This window comes from Streptopelia decaocto (assembly GCF_964273445.1).
Source record: "Streptopelia decaocto genome assembly, chromosome: 2".
NCBI lineage: Eukaryota > Metazoa > Chordata > Aves > Columbiformes > Columbidae > Streptopelia > Streptopelia decaocto.
The window spans coordinates 71,996,201-72,012,026 of NC_138655.1; positions in this window are offsets into that span (position 1 = coordinate 71,996,201).

A 15,826-nucleotide genomic window follows, 5' to 3' on the forward strand; every position below is an offset into this window, starting at 1 on the left:
AGCTAAACTGAATTTGAGCTTGGGTTTTAAGGTTTTAAAATAATTTCAAGGAAACAGAGAACCTGTCAGGAATAATATAAGGCAATGAGCTATCAGTTGAGAATGGAATATAAAGAAAATTGAAAATAGCAGGAAACAAAATCATAAAGCATTGAGCTTTCTGAAAATGAACTGTGACAATAATTCTCCCAATTAAAAATTGTTCACAATCAAAAGCATGTTATGTTAGGTGAACTATAAGGTTACAAAACCAAAACCAACCAACCAACCAAAAAAAACCCCGAGAATTTGAATCTTGAAATAAAATTAAAAAAAAAAAAAAAAAGAAAAAAAAAGATAGCAGATGTTATTTTATTTTTGATGGACACCATTCAACCTCAGCTAACTCTTGAGAAATGACCAGCCATCCAGCCAGTTCTTTACCCAGTGAAGAGTACACCTGTCCAAGCCATGAGCTGCCAGTTTCTTCAGGAGAGTGCTGTGGGATATGATGTCAAAGGCTTTACTGAAGTCTAAGTGGAGAACATCCACAGCCTTTCTCTCATCCACTAGGCAGGTCACCTTGTCATAAAAGGATGTGAGGTTTGTCAAGTAGGACCTGCCTTTCATAAACTCATGCTGACTGTGGTCCTTAGTGGTACAGGGGTGACAGAAGATGAATTTACCAAAAACAGGGCAGTAGACAAGCTACTAAATAGACTATAAGCTAAAAAATAAATAAAGAGGAAGAGTCGCTGGAGTCTTGAATGGAGAAGGACTAAAGAATGAAGTAGATTTATTGTAGTGTTGTATTATAATAACCAGAAGAGGAAAAAAGTATTAAAAAAAATTGCTCAAAACTTCACAGGATGAAAGAAAAAAAGAAGAGTATTTGGGTGGTGGCTCTTTCGATTTCTTTTAGTCCTTCTGTATTTGATTTCATGTTTATGTTCATTTATTTCATGTTTATGTTCCAGATATAACCAGTTATTTCATACAGGAAACTGCCCGATGTATACCCTGTGCATAGGTCTCTGAATGTGGCGCAGGCACTTACTCAGGCACACATGTCCCATCAGTACCACAGTTCCTGGTGGGAGGTGTGGGCAGCAAAGACTTCAATATGTTGCCCTCATAGCTCCAAGTGACTTGAGCAGGATATCACTCTTCAAGTGTGGAAATAAGTGATTCAGAGGGTAGATGAAATATGAGTGGTAGGACAAGTGGAGAGGAATCCTATTTCTCCGTCAGTGTTTAATGCCTCTTGCAATAGCAGAATGAGGGGACAACAAACAAAGGTAGAAAGAACTAGTCTTAACAGAAATAGAAGCAACTCGTTGCACAGCTGCCAAAACACCTATCAAAATCCCCATAAAAAGCACACGGTGGCCAGAATGTCACATGCCTTCAGAGTGAGACTAGACAAGTACTCTGCAGTGAAACTCATTGCAGGTTATTACATTAACAAACCACATCAGATTAAGGAACTCCAGGAGGTGAAAATAGGGGAAGGTTAACAATGTATTTCATTGGAATTATCGTATTTGCTTGCCCCGTTCTTTTTCCTTAGGTGTCTGTCCATGTTCTGTACCGAAGACCATACAGTAGATTACACACACTTTTTATCTCAGCCAGTACAGCTGCCCTAACCACCTTACTTTTCATTGCCTCATCTGTCAAGTACCCAATGTCAAGACTGTCTGCAACAAGCAGTAAAGCAGCTTCATTGGTAGTCAGACTATAAGATTTTCATGGACAATTATGCTTGTTCAGGATCAATTAAGCATGTGCTACAGATAATTTCTTAGGGACACACAAGTCCATTACACTTAAAGCCTGAGGACATGAAATCATCCTGTTCTGTGAAGCAGTATTTGCAGAATGTTCATGTTTCAAACGTTTAAATTGAAACATAGATTCATAGAACCTGTTTTCAAATGTTAGCATATATGCTACATTATTTCTCTGCTGGCTCTACTTGTGTGGAAGCCCACGTCTTTCCTTCATGAATGTTACAAGCAGTACTCACTGCCATTGAATCACTGTGACATCTTTTCAGCCAACATTCATTGGGGTTGAACAACAAAAAGGCATAATTTCTTATCACAGAATCACAGACAGTTAGGGATTGGAAGGGACCTCAAAAGATCATCAAGTCTAATCCCCCTCCTGAAGCAGGAACACCTAGATGAATCATAGAAACATAGAATGCTAGGGATTGGAAGGGACCTCGAAAGATCATCTAGTTCAATCCCCCTGCCGGAGCAGGAACACATAGATGAGGCTACACAGGAACGTGTCCAGGTGGGTTTTGAATGTCTCCAGAATAGAAGACTCCACAACCTCCCTGGGCAACCTGTTCCAGTGCTCTGTTACCCTCACTGAGAAGAAGTTTCTTCTTATGTTTAAGTGGAACCTCTTGTGTTCCAGTTTAAACCCATTATCTCTTGTCCTACCATTATTTGTCACTGACAAACAATGTCGTGAAGCTACGCAGGAATGTGTTCAGGCATGTTTTAAATGTCTCCAGAGTAGGAAACTCTACAACCTCCCTGGGCAGCCTGTTCAGTGCTCTGTCACCCTCACTGAGAAGAAGTTTCTTCTCAAATTTAAGTGGAACCTCTTGTGTTCCAGTTTGAACCCATTACCCCTTGTCTTATCATTGGTTGTTATCGAGAAGAGCCTGGCTCCATACTCGTGACACTCACCATTTATATGTTTGTAAACATTAATAAGGTGACTCCTCAGTCTCCTCTTTTCCAAACTAAAGAGACCCAGCTCCCTCAGCCTTTCCTTAAGGGAGTTGTTCCACTCCCTTAATCATCTTTGTTGCCCTGCACTTATTCTCCAACTTAAAACCATCTACCATAATAGTATGTCATATAAAACTTAAGACTTGTAGTTATAGTCAGACATTTATACCATTCTATTGTATAACAGAAGTCAGTCACTGACTTTCCTTCAGAGTGCTGTATTTAAGAAAACTAATACAAAGATTTAAAGATTAAAAGAACATTTTGGTCTTTGTGTACTTCCCCACCACTACCTCAGATTTCTCTCTTTAAACAAAACTGTTTGAAGAGTTCTGCCACAGACAGGCAGCTTGCTTTGGTTGTTCAGTTTTGCTGCATTCAACCTTCACTATGATGTTCTATGACATGCATGTTCATCTCTCACATGCAAACACAATAAGGTCATGAAAATCAAGAACAGCCAAGTCAGGGACAGTGCTTCAAAGGCAAGATACATTCATTGTGGAGTTGCCAATTTCAGCCACTGGGTTACTGCCTTATTTCTCAAACTTTGTGCTGTCAGAAAGAAGTTAATGTTTCTGAAGAAGAGGTTTTTCATTCATCAGAGATAGACATAGCTAAGATTAATTCAAGAAGACAAAGTGACAACGTTCAGTAATGAAAGTAATTTCCACATAGAGTCTCAAAACATTAACACTTTGAGTTACAATGAAAAATACCATGTCAGAGAACTTCAATATTATGGATATGTATCTAGTGTTTTGCTTTGTTACTTGCTGTTATGTGAGTGTAGCCTGCAGTTCAAATTGCTCAAAGCAAGAGCACTTTTATTTCATACAAGGCATAAACATACACTTCAGCAAGGGACAATATAGATTATTATTGACTGTTCCTCCCCACTCAAGATGAACTGACTCAATGCAGGCAGCTACCTCTGCTAAGCAAACCACAACTCTACTACAAGGACAGCATCATTAGATTTTCCATCATCACTTTCTTGAATCTATGTTCACAGCTGGCCTTTGAGAACTACAACTGTTGAGCCAATCTAGAGTTACAAAAGCTGGCAGCTTGTGAAAGTTGCTAATAAAGTTACACCTTCTTGGTGGTTAAATACCTCAGGGCATGCACTAACATTGTCAGCACTGACAGTATCCAAGTTCCTCTCACAGCGTCTGGAGAGGTTATGTTCCTGAGAGACTGTGAGACGGCAGGCAAGTTCAGCTGAGAACCTGGAAATTGGTCTTCAGTAGAACAGTAACATTGTCTTATACAGATCTTAAAGACAACACTAGTTTGAACTTGGCAGAAACAAGAACAAAACCAGGCACAGTTTTTTTGTATGAAACATAATATGTCAGCTGCAGAAGAGCTTTAGCCAGGGAAGGCCTAAAAAGGCAAATTAGCTTTCTCACCAAAAAGTGACTTTACTTCACAAAATAGAAAAAGTGACAATCAAAGGGAAGACAATAAAACATGTTGCAGAAAAATAGGTCCTGAAATGGTTATTTTACAATGCAGCCTGAGGTGATGACCTATGATGCACACGTCCAGCTTGCCCTATGAAATTATCATATTTGTTTTGTTTGCCTTTAAAAAGACAACAACAAAAACACAAACAAACAAAACAAAAACACAAACAAACAACAACAACAAACAAAACAACACCAAACAAGAAAGCACAAACAAACCAAAAGGCGAAAATAAACCAAAAAACCTTTCATTGCTCTAAGCATCAGTAGTTCCTTCTGAAGAGGAGATAGTAGAACACATGTTTTGTATGTAACGACTCAACATACCATCTTGGGCATCTGGATGTGACAATGCAAAATACCTGATAATGAGGCAAAAGACAGGTCACACTCTAAAAAAGAGTAAGGCAAAAAACTTTTGCTTTTAGCTGTGTCTATTCTCAGGCTTGACAAACTACAACATTTACATAATTTTCCAAAAACTTCCTTTTAAAACTAACACCTCCCATGCTTGCTTTGGTTAGCTCACAACCAACCACAACACTTGCTCTGGTTACATGTCTCACAACTAAAAATGCTGTTTATGCAAGTGAGGAACTGCGGTCATGCAGTAGTGACCATGGCATATGCAATGCCTGAAAATGAGGATTCATCTACATTTTCAGTACTACATTTGTCTTGAGACACAAAACAAGGTGATGTGTCAAAACTAATTGTGCAGTAGCATTCTGTAAGTGACTGAAAATCAGTGGTTGGTTTCCTCAAGACTGTTAGCATATCATCCAGGTCACTAGCTTCAAGACTTTAATTTGGTTTTGACAACATACGAAGACATTTCTCTCACTAGAACCAACCTGTTTAACATTTTCCAAAGCAATACTACAATTCTGTATAACGGAAGGAAATTCTTGAAATTCAGTATAATCCCTAGTATGTGCATACAGAATGTTGCAGTTCCTTTTCAGGTCTTGCAGTACTGGAGGTTAATTGTGATGGTACACAATAGTTGCAAATATAAGCAGGGAGTCTAGATTCTATGGAGGTTTATGGTGACATAGTTGGTGACCATGTGATTGTGAATGGAAGATCACTATAAATATTTGCCTACACCAATGTTTGACATAACTAACTTCCTCAAAGTTATTACAGGATCCATGCAGCTAAGTTACCAAACTACAACATGCTAAACACTGACATATAAGCTGTTTTTACATTGAATTTCTGCCCTGAGTTTATGTGCTGTTTTTTACTGTTGTTGTTTGTTTGTTTTGCTTTAATAAAAAAAAAAAAACCAAAAAGTTGTTCAGCTGATTGATTGAAATGCCAACAAAGCAAACCAAAGGGTCATGATCTATTTCATGTTTCATAATATCCGAAGTCATAAATGAGACCTTGTGAGCACAATGACACGATATTTTTTCCCCTCATATTTGTATTCACACCATGCTGCCTTCAAACTTTAGTCTAAAAATAAACACTTCCATCCCTACCATGCACAACTAAAACAGCTTTTGAGACAGTTTTCCACCCACCTAAGCAGTCAAGTCTAAAGTAGACTGTATGTAAACCCTTCTTTCCCTGAACCACACAAAATTCCTCAACATTGTCATATTGTGTACAACTGTTGCCTACTGAGAAAAAAAAAAATTAAGCAAATAGCTCTAAACTAAGACATGACCTGAATAGCTAAAGAAAACAAGGACTATTTCTATTCGCTTAAGAGGTCTCTGTCCGGTATAAGTAAACGTAGAGAGATATACCTCATCTTTCCAGAGAAAAAAGATGGCATACTCCAGAGTCCTCACAGGTTCTGGCCTCCACTTTATCTAATTTTTTTTTTCCCTAGTATCATTCATTCCCAAGCCTCACTTATTTGTCTTAGGGATCCAAAATCTAGCTGCAACATAGCCTAGCCATGTGACATCATCTCAGATTAGTAAACTGTGAGAAGTCTAACGTGGAGTCACATAGCATATAAAAAAGTTATGGGCTTAGTCTGTTGAGATAGTGACAATAAGTACCTCAAAGATTCAAAAGAAACACTAACATGAAAATACACAAAGCCCTGAATGGAAAACATTCATATTTGTCAATGGATTCAATGAAAGATAACAGCACAACAGCATTACGGGATCCACTACAGACTACATGATGTTAGTTTGCCTTTTACACAGCTATATCAAATGTACTACAAAATATTTCACTTCCTACCTTAGGCCTGTCTCATGTGTCTGGGTATGTTGCAAATAGGATGTTTCATGGTTTTGCTTTAAATCAAGCAGACTATTTCAATATCTGAAAAAGCAGCAAACAGGTCGTATTTCACAAATAGATTTCATAGTGTAAGACTAACAGATAAATTAAGCCAAAATTTTCATATCAACAGAAATTAGCAACTTGCAAATACTATGCATTATCAGCACCAGAAAAAAAATACAGACCTAATTTCAACATAAATACCTAACAAAAAGTATCACAGTGTATGCTGCAGTACATGCATTAAAGTGTAAACATGTGTTCCCAACACTAATCTAACAGTTCAAATGTTGATGTCTCACAGCTTGTGTTATGCCAGGTCTCTGGTCAGCCTAATAATAGACAGGAATTTTCTTGTAAGTCTTCAAAACTGAGAAGTATACTAGTCCCTGTCAAGCTTTTAGTGTCACTACCCACAAGAGTTAACAATATAGAATTTAGACCTGTAAAGAATAATAATTGGGACATACAATTGTGTATGTTTGCAATCCCACTTCTAACAGCTCTGTCTTGCCATCTCCTTTCCTTTAGCATCCATAGTGCAGCTTACAATAGGCAATCAAGATCTTCCTCAGTAACTGAAGTTTAGCTGAGACCTGTAGTATGGTGACTCTCCTGTCAGATACACATTCAACTGTGGCACAGTAGCTCAGATAGCTGACTTAGATTTCTGGGAAAAAAAGGCCAAGTTACCTGCAAATTGCTTAATGAAACAACTTGGCAGGAAGTGAGCAGGATCAAGGGAAAGAAGTGGCTGATCTCATTAAGGTCTACACCAAATGCAATGAGGATTCTTGTTAGTCCCAGCAAGACTGGGCTCCTTCTAGCACTGCAGAACACCTGGCTTCAATGACAGTAAGGATGTTGCAATCATCTGCAATAGCCTTGAATACACAACAGGAAAAGCCCCTCCTGTTAGCGAAGAACCAGGGCTGGCCACAGGGACCACACTGCCTGAGTGAAACTAATGAACCAGCCTGTGACACTCCTCTTTACCTCAGTTCTTCCCCTCTGTTTTTCATATACATTTACTCCTGCATCAAACAACCCTAACACTGAAACAGATATGCTCTAAGACTTACCTGGTACAAGCATCTGAGTGGAATAAATGCATCATTCATTACCAGCACTTAGTTAGTCTTATGACCTATAACTATTTGGGAGTGAAAACTGGTAACTGGATATATACCATACCAACTCATACAATATAACTGCAACATATGGGCCTCTGAGAAAAGAAACAGTGTGAGCTGTGGTTTCAAATACTGTGCATGCAATGTTAGATTTAAGTACTTTAGTTTAAAGCACATCATTAACTCTCAGCACTTAAATACAGCTTACAGGTAGTAGGAGGATAAACATCTACTAAATGGGCCCATCATTCACATGTAAATCACAACATTTTGATCCAAGAGCTAGCAGGCAAAGTAGCTGGACAGGAAAATCCATTCTCTACTGACCCAATGAGGCTCCTTAGAAAGAAAAAGGCTTTGAAGACAGGGGTAGACAGAGCACAACTAGGAGCACGGTTGTTTCATTTCCCTTCTGTTGCACTGCTTGGTATAGCTTGTTGGTGCTATTCCAATTGAAATCCTGATTTCTGTCATCACCCACATGCTGCTTCATGCATCCATATGTCCCACTAAGGGTTCCAGTATACTAATTTTTTAAAGGGAATCCTTAACAATTAAAACTATTTTAGTCGTATTCAGGACTCACTAAGAACATTCACTGCCTATTGCTTCCAAGCATCCTACTCTTCAAAAGCCACGTAAGTTAATAAGGATCTGTAAAAGGTTTATTTTTTCCAGCTATATCACTTGGCTACAGATGACAAATCCAGGTGTAAACTCCTGTAGAATTTTAGAAGAGAAATTAGTTAACAGCTATTATAATGTTGACCAAGTCTACTTGCATCTTAGAAGATGAGAAAAGCAGATTTGCTGTTGTTTACCTTAGGAAGGTTTCCAGAGGCAACTGAAATGAAGAAATAAACTTAACAACAGAGTCAATTACACTGTTCAGCAGCATTCTTCATTGATAGCACTGGAGAGCTCTAGGGATCATCCTCCATAAGTGCTCCAAAGACTGGATGTTCTTCCATTGCTTATATTCACATAATTATTACATATGCATCACAATTTTTGAAAATTTTGACATACATCTATACTAAGAAATAATGGATGTTCAGTTTCTTACTTACAATACATTAATTATCAGTTAAATATAAACTAAACCCTCTACTTCCAAACAATGTATTACTTGATCTTCTGCCTCCCTCTTTTCATGCAGAAGGATCTAAAACTTGAAAAATATCCCCTGGTTTTGCAGGTGGTCAGAAAGCATTTATCATGTTGATTGGTTAATGATGGGTGCATCTTCTGTAACTTAATCACAGTATACATTAATTTAGCAGCTTCTCTTCACAATCATCAGAGAAAGGTTCTTCTAACAGCTTCAGATGTAAAAGCTTCAGGACAATAAATTAGAACCAGAGCAAAGAAAAAAAAAGTTACAAGTTATTCAGCTAAAAAAATGAAAAAGATAAAATTGTTTCATTCCTGTAAAAAAACTTCAAGATCAATTACTGCCTTTCACTTCCTACAAAAATACCTCCTCCACATTAAAAAAAAAAAAAAAAAAATATATTGTATTTGTAGTGCTTTTTGCAGTGTACATCAAGCAAACAAATGACTTAAACCCATCCAAGGATCAAGACTAACAGGAAATAACTATTTAGAGCAGAGCTGAAGTCAGGTCTGAATTTAAATGGAGCCACTGGCACAATGGGCAGAGGGAAAGAGTGAGGGTCCCAGGTGAGGCTGTTCTGGGCAATTAGGGCACTTTAGTGCCTTCATGTTCCTGACATCTAGTTGTTCTCAAATGAAAGCAAGTATTTAAGAGAAACAACCAAACACTCTTCTAATCTTTGGCAAAAAGTTGGAAAAATAATTATTTGGTATTTAAAATATGTTCAAAGACAGTCTCTCAGTAAGAATTTACATTTATGTACACATAAAAAAGTATACAGGCTGAAATAATATCAATCTTATGCTTGACTATCTGTACACGGATGCATTCTTTTGAAGGTCAGTTCTGGAACTCATGTTAAGAATGCGGGCAGGAGGAAAAGAACAGATTACTGTATTAATATAAAAGTTAATTTCCCTTGTATCTGTCATGCCTGTGAAAGCAAATGTGGATCTTCAGAAGCAGAATTTGGAACTGAATCGTACAAAACAAAACCTTGCTACACAGATGGAAACAATGGCATTTTATAATGTTATGGTTTAATGCCCGACACCATCTTCTTCAAAGAAGTTTACAAATAAGAATATAACCATGTACAGTGTTAAGCTGGTGTTTGTATTTCTATCAGTAGTTTTTCACATATCAAGGGAAATGTAGTAGTGAAGTATCAGAAATAGATTGATGCCTTACAAGTTGCCTAAAGGGTTTGATTTAACAAATGCAGTGGAAAAAAAAAAAAAGATCTAAGGCTGTATCAAGAGCTGTAATTATGAGATCAAGAAATAAGCAGAGTTTCCATTTCAAAGAGACACTTTGCAGGAAAAAAAAAAATCTAGTAGCACAATATGATATTATCACGGCTCAAAGTCAAGGACATAGCTAACAAACACTGTCAATTGGCATCACACCGAAAAATGTAAGAACTAGTGGCTGAATTCTGCTACAAGAAACCTAAACACACTTTAGGTAGAAGAGTTTTTTAGTGACAATGACCTGTTTTAAAAGCCAATTTTACTAAATCGCTCCACCATCTGTAGATTACTGTCATGCAAAAGTATGAAAAAATGCTCTTAACACAATATTTAATGTTGAGTGTAAAAAAACAAAAGGAAGTTCAAATTGTATATTGAGCACAAATTAAAAAAAAAAAAAATAGAATGAAAACAGCATAAACTTTACCGTAGCATTTTAACCGTAAGGCAGGAATCCATACATCTCAATAGTCTGCTCAAATTATTTTAGTTTAAATCTTTAATGATACATATAAAAATTTAATACAAGCCCCATTTATCAGAAATACATTCAGAAGTTAGACAGGGTTTTAGAAGTAGGGAAAGAAAGAAAAATATGCCTAAATGCTACAGAGAGAATAAAATTATAAGACCTTAATTTCCTTAAATACACAGATTTCAGTGTTCATTTAAATTATGTGTTCTTCAAAGTATTTTATAAGGCTTAAATACATTTATATTGTTCATTTAAAATATAATTTTAGTTTCCTGAAGTATTGAGGTGATGCAATTCAATTTTTGTATCTCTTGATACTTCTGATAATATTTACCCTGAAGGTACTAAATATTGTCTTTGAAGCTTCCGAATTAAGTGTTTTTAGACAGTCTGAAACCTGTGTGTTAAGTAGTTTCTTTACAAGAAATGCAGAAATTCCACTCTTTTTGAAATATAATTTCCCTTCAAAACCTGTATATTATTTAAGCTACAGCAAAGGTTCCTATGATCATGTCGCAGTTGTTCCCCAAATGGAAAACACTGATGAGACTTTTCAAGTCCTATTCGCATCAGGACTTACAATGTACTATGCATTTGTACATGGCATGAACAACCTACAGTAAAAGGCCTGGAATCAAAGTAAACGGAAAGCTTTCAGAAGTGGTTTTGTAATGGTCAATTGAAAATAATTTCAGGACCTATGTGAGCAATATATATTATCAGCTAAACATACTTTAATAATAAATACCTTAAATATTTCTTCCAGCAGGAAAACACAAACACACAATTTCAAATTATTGGAGATTCTTCTGCTATTATTTCCTTTTACTGTGTTAGTTGTTAGAGTATCATTCCATGTTGCTATTATCCTAAAATGGGTCCAGTATGTGCTCAGTTCAGAAATAACAATATAAATTTAAAATGAGAGTAGATAGGTGTGACATAAAATAACTCTGTTACCTATGGTTTCCTTCCAAACTAAAATTCTTCTCAAAGTTTTATTTAACAGGAAGTCTAAATCACTGCATAATAATAAATATTATAGTATGAATTTAAACTTATATTTTGAAATACAGTTATCACTAAGGTGACTTTATTTCCAAACTCCTTAGATTACTTAAATAACAAGACAATTGCAAATACTTTTTGTTTGTTTGTTTGTTTGTTGTTTGTTATTGCTAGTGTTTGCCATGTGCTTCATTGGCCTAAAGAGGAAGTGTATTGTTTTTACATGAGATATATATCCCATTCTCTTCAAAAGCTCTTCCTATGTTCAAGTGACGCTAGATTAAACATGACTTTTCACACTGCTTTTACTTGGTGCTTTGATTTGAGAACAGCATAAATGGACTTTAAAAATATCAATATATAACACACTAAATTTATGACAAATACAGGTATTGTTCTCAAAGTGAATGCCCTGCTGCCTCATAACTTCTTCCATTTTCTCCCATATGTTCGGACGCTCTGATCTGAGTACTGATTTCTAGTTTGCCATATTTCACCAGCTCTGCTGATTGTTTTAGGTCCCACTTAGAATAGTAAAAGACTTAAATTTTACATGCTATTTATAGAGATTTTAGAGATATGTTCTTGGAAATATTTTGCTTGCTTCAAGTTCACAAATGCAAGCATTGACAGGTCCAGCTGCAGTGACTCCCTCACAGAAGAGATCAGAACATTGCCACTGGGCTGTACGCCACAGTGTGGACACAGAGTGCCGTAAGTGGGACCATTACCTGCTGGACTGGACCATTGCCCAGGATTCAGAGCAGCATTGTGCCCCCTCTAGATCTGCTCTACTATGTCAAGGAAGCAGGAACCAAGGCAAAGTTAATTTAACGTCTCAGAGGACCCTGTGTGTGTATACGTGAACATGAGCATGAGTGGGTGAGCAGCTTTCCCTGGCAACTATCATGTGGTCCACTTAATAAATTGAATATGAATTATCATGTTGTTTGGTGTTCTTTTCCTTCCCCCTGCTCTGACATCGCTGCTTGCATCTAATTATTCTTTTCTTAATTTCCTTCACTAGCTTGAACCTTCTTTTGTTTACAGTACTTGTTCTGCTTCAAAATATAAATTTCAAGCAGGTACTACAAATTCATTTTGACAGTTCCAGCTTCCTTTTGGTTTTTTGATTATCAAAATCCCAAAACTGTACTTTGCCTCCAATTATGATGCAGTACTGACATGATTTGATTAAGCCTTTGTATTGCTTTGTCATTAATCCTTTGCAAATTTGTAATGTCCTATATAAATAACTGGCAGGAAAAAAGTTAACTTTATAGACATGTACAAAACAGTTTTAAATTAATTCTTCTAACCAAGGGTCTTACACTTTAATTTAACTCAAAATATAAACCAAGCCATGCCACCAACATTCAGTAACTGCAAATGCAAGCCAAGTCAATGCCCCTAGCCACAACAAATTAATGCACAGACTGAGAAATTTGGGACTTAAGAACATTTCATGTAAATAAATTTTGATTGTTCCTGTGTTCCTGGGGACATTCTTAACAAGATCTAGGCATTCTTCCAAACTTTTTTTTTGTTTCCATTAGTCATTACTTTCCACTACGCAGTCCATATTTCTGAATATTTTCAGCTAAATACATAAAACTTCCAGAAAACTACATAATTAAGTGAGACTAAACAATAAACATCCGGAATCAACAGAATGATGGATGTGGCTCACAAAGATAAAGGTTCTTTGAAGCAACTTATTTTGGATTACAAAGTTCCCATGGCTGCAGCTGCATTTGCTAAGGGACCTGGCTGCCTACCATATTTAGATGACCAGTCATAGAGAGGGGTTTCCCTCTCTTTGCTGGACTGGGGACAGTGTTATGGGTTAGGGATTGTACTGAGCTGAAGATATTATTCTTTTTTTTTTTTTTTTTTTTTTGTAGCAGGGGGAGGTTCTTTTCTCTCCCTTCATGACAGCAAAGGCTAGGAAACGTTTTTATCTTCACAGAGAACAGCTAAAGTGGTAAAAAGATGCTGGTAGTTAGATGTTGCCTGTCTAAGTTTATGTGCATAATGATTTGCTCTGTCGTCTAAGCAGTACTTGGGACTTAAGAAAAGAGGAGAGAAATAGGAAAGAAATTCACTTTGTTCTGGAAGTATGAGAAGAATTTGAGGTCGTTTTGTAAAACTGCTGACTTTCAGGCTGCCAAGCTGTGTTTTAAGGCTCTCCTTTAAAAGTACAAAAAAAGTTACGCATTTAAAAAGGATTTTTCCCTCCAGCATTATTTAGAGTCTGGAGAACTTCTTTGCCCTAGGTTTTCTTTTCACTGAAACTGTAAATATTATAGTTTCTCACATGCACACCAAATGAAGTGCTCTCTTTTTCTGCTTGCTATACCAATTAGTCCTTGTTGTTGGAGAACCTGGTAACTTCAGTGGTAACTGCCAGGACTGGACAGCTGGACAACTCAAAGTGTTAGATATTTAACTTAGCTCTTTCTTTTGTTTTCTGGAGTGATAAATACAAACAAACAAACAAACAAAACCACCCAAACCCAAAAATAAAACAACAAAAATTGTAAGTTTGAAACACATGGAATAGAACACATTTTAGTTTTATGTAAATAAGTATATTGTCTTGTCAGCTAATGCTTAAGGCAAAACTAAGGGCGTGATAAGTTTTAGCTCTTCCTGAGTTAAAGCCACCCCTTTATTTTCTATACATATATGATCACTTTTTTTTTTTTTTTCAATAGAATATTGGGGTTTCTGTCTGACATTTAAATCTCAGGTACTTAGTTAGTTTATCCATTTTTACACACATGCTTATGCCTTACCTGCTAGCTTGTTTAGTTAGGAATGTATTTTCCCTCTTTTATACATTATTACTCCACAATATTATTTTTTTTGTGCATGTAGTTTTGTCTTTGATAAACAGTCTAGTCCATTGATCAGTCTCCCATTACCTCAGTGGCACTGGCTTATAAACTCCTCTCCTCCTGGTGTATATAACATTGCTTCAGATTACGATTTTGTATAAGAATGCCATGATTATCGTTGTTTTATAATAAAGAATAAAGATTTTTAACTTATATAACAGAATTATTTTTTTCCTGCAAGTTAAAATTGCTTTTAAAAGAGAAGTAAACTTTATAAGAAACTGCAAATTAATCTCTTCAAGTTGTGTGAATTGGCAGCACCACCAGGTAAAAAACAAGCAGCTTCAGCAATTACAAGGAACAGCTACTGGAAATTATATACGTTTACTCTAATTTCTGAGGTATTTAAGAACTGTTTGGGGAAAATCTGAGTATGCACAGGTATATGAACTGATGCAGTAGTGATTGATAAGTACCTCTAGGCAAAATTTCTGGCCTCCTTCATTTCAGAAAGTATTATTCTAGTATAAAAATCCCCAAACTGAGAATAAATACTGAACAGACAGACTTGAAAGTTTGCATGAGTGAAGAGATGGTTAAAGCCATTATTTCTTAAAAACAGCAAATGATAAAAAAAAATATGCAAGAGAGGAAAATAAATTCAGTGCAAGAAAATATGCATATCTCTCTCTCTCTCTGTTTTTAAATACGTAAAAATATGAAGAACTCCTTGGGCAGAGAGAAGGAGTGGCCATCTTTGTTTCAGAGTCCAAATCAGTTCCTGCAGAATGATGCAGACGGATTGTTCTGTCAGACAGATCGCCCTTTTTGGAACAAGTTGTGGGAAACAATAGTCAGATCAAGCCTTTTGTGCAACACTGGTGAATACGGTCTGAAAGGAAAGCTGAGCAGCTCAGAACCTATTTTAATATGTTAGTCTTCGCAAATGTGGACAAACTTATGGCATTTGAAAATATTGAAATTAACATTAGATTCTAGGCTGCTTCAGAATAGTGTGGCTGCTGAGTACATAGAAGATTTTAGAATGGTATTTTACTGGGTATCTGGATCTGAATTTTGTTTATACACACACAATTGCAGGAAACATCATAGCTGATGGCTGAGAGTTTAATAGTATGTTCTGATGACGTGTATTTCTGTAAACCAGAATCTAAATAGATTATACACGCATTACTACTTCTTTACAAAGCTATTATATCCAAACTTAAAATTCTTTAGATTTTAAGATGAATATATGTCTAAGCTTAAAGAGCACTTAACATACATTTGGTGAAGTTTACATTCTTCTGAGATCACTGATGTATATTGGTCATTAAAATCCTCGGAGGACGCAGAAAGGCATAGGATTTATTTTTATACATACTCTATATATTTCAGTTAAGGTGAGTACGATTAATAAGAATTTATTTATTTTCTTAATTGTTTCAATTATATTTTGTTAAAAGAGTTTTTCCGTACATTTATATGAGAAATTATACTGCCATCTTAACTTAAAGTAACTGAAACACTTTGAAAAGAT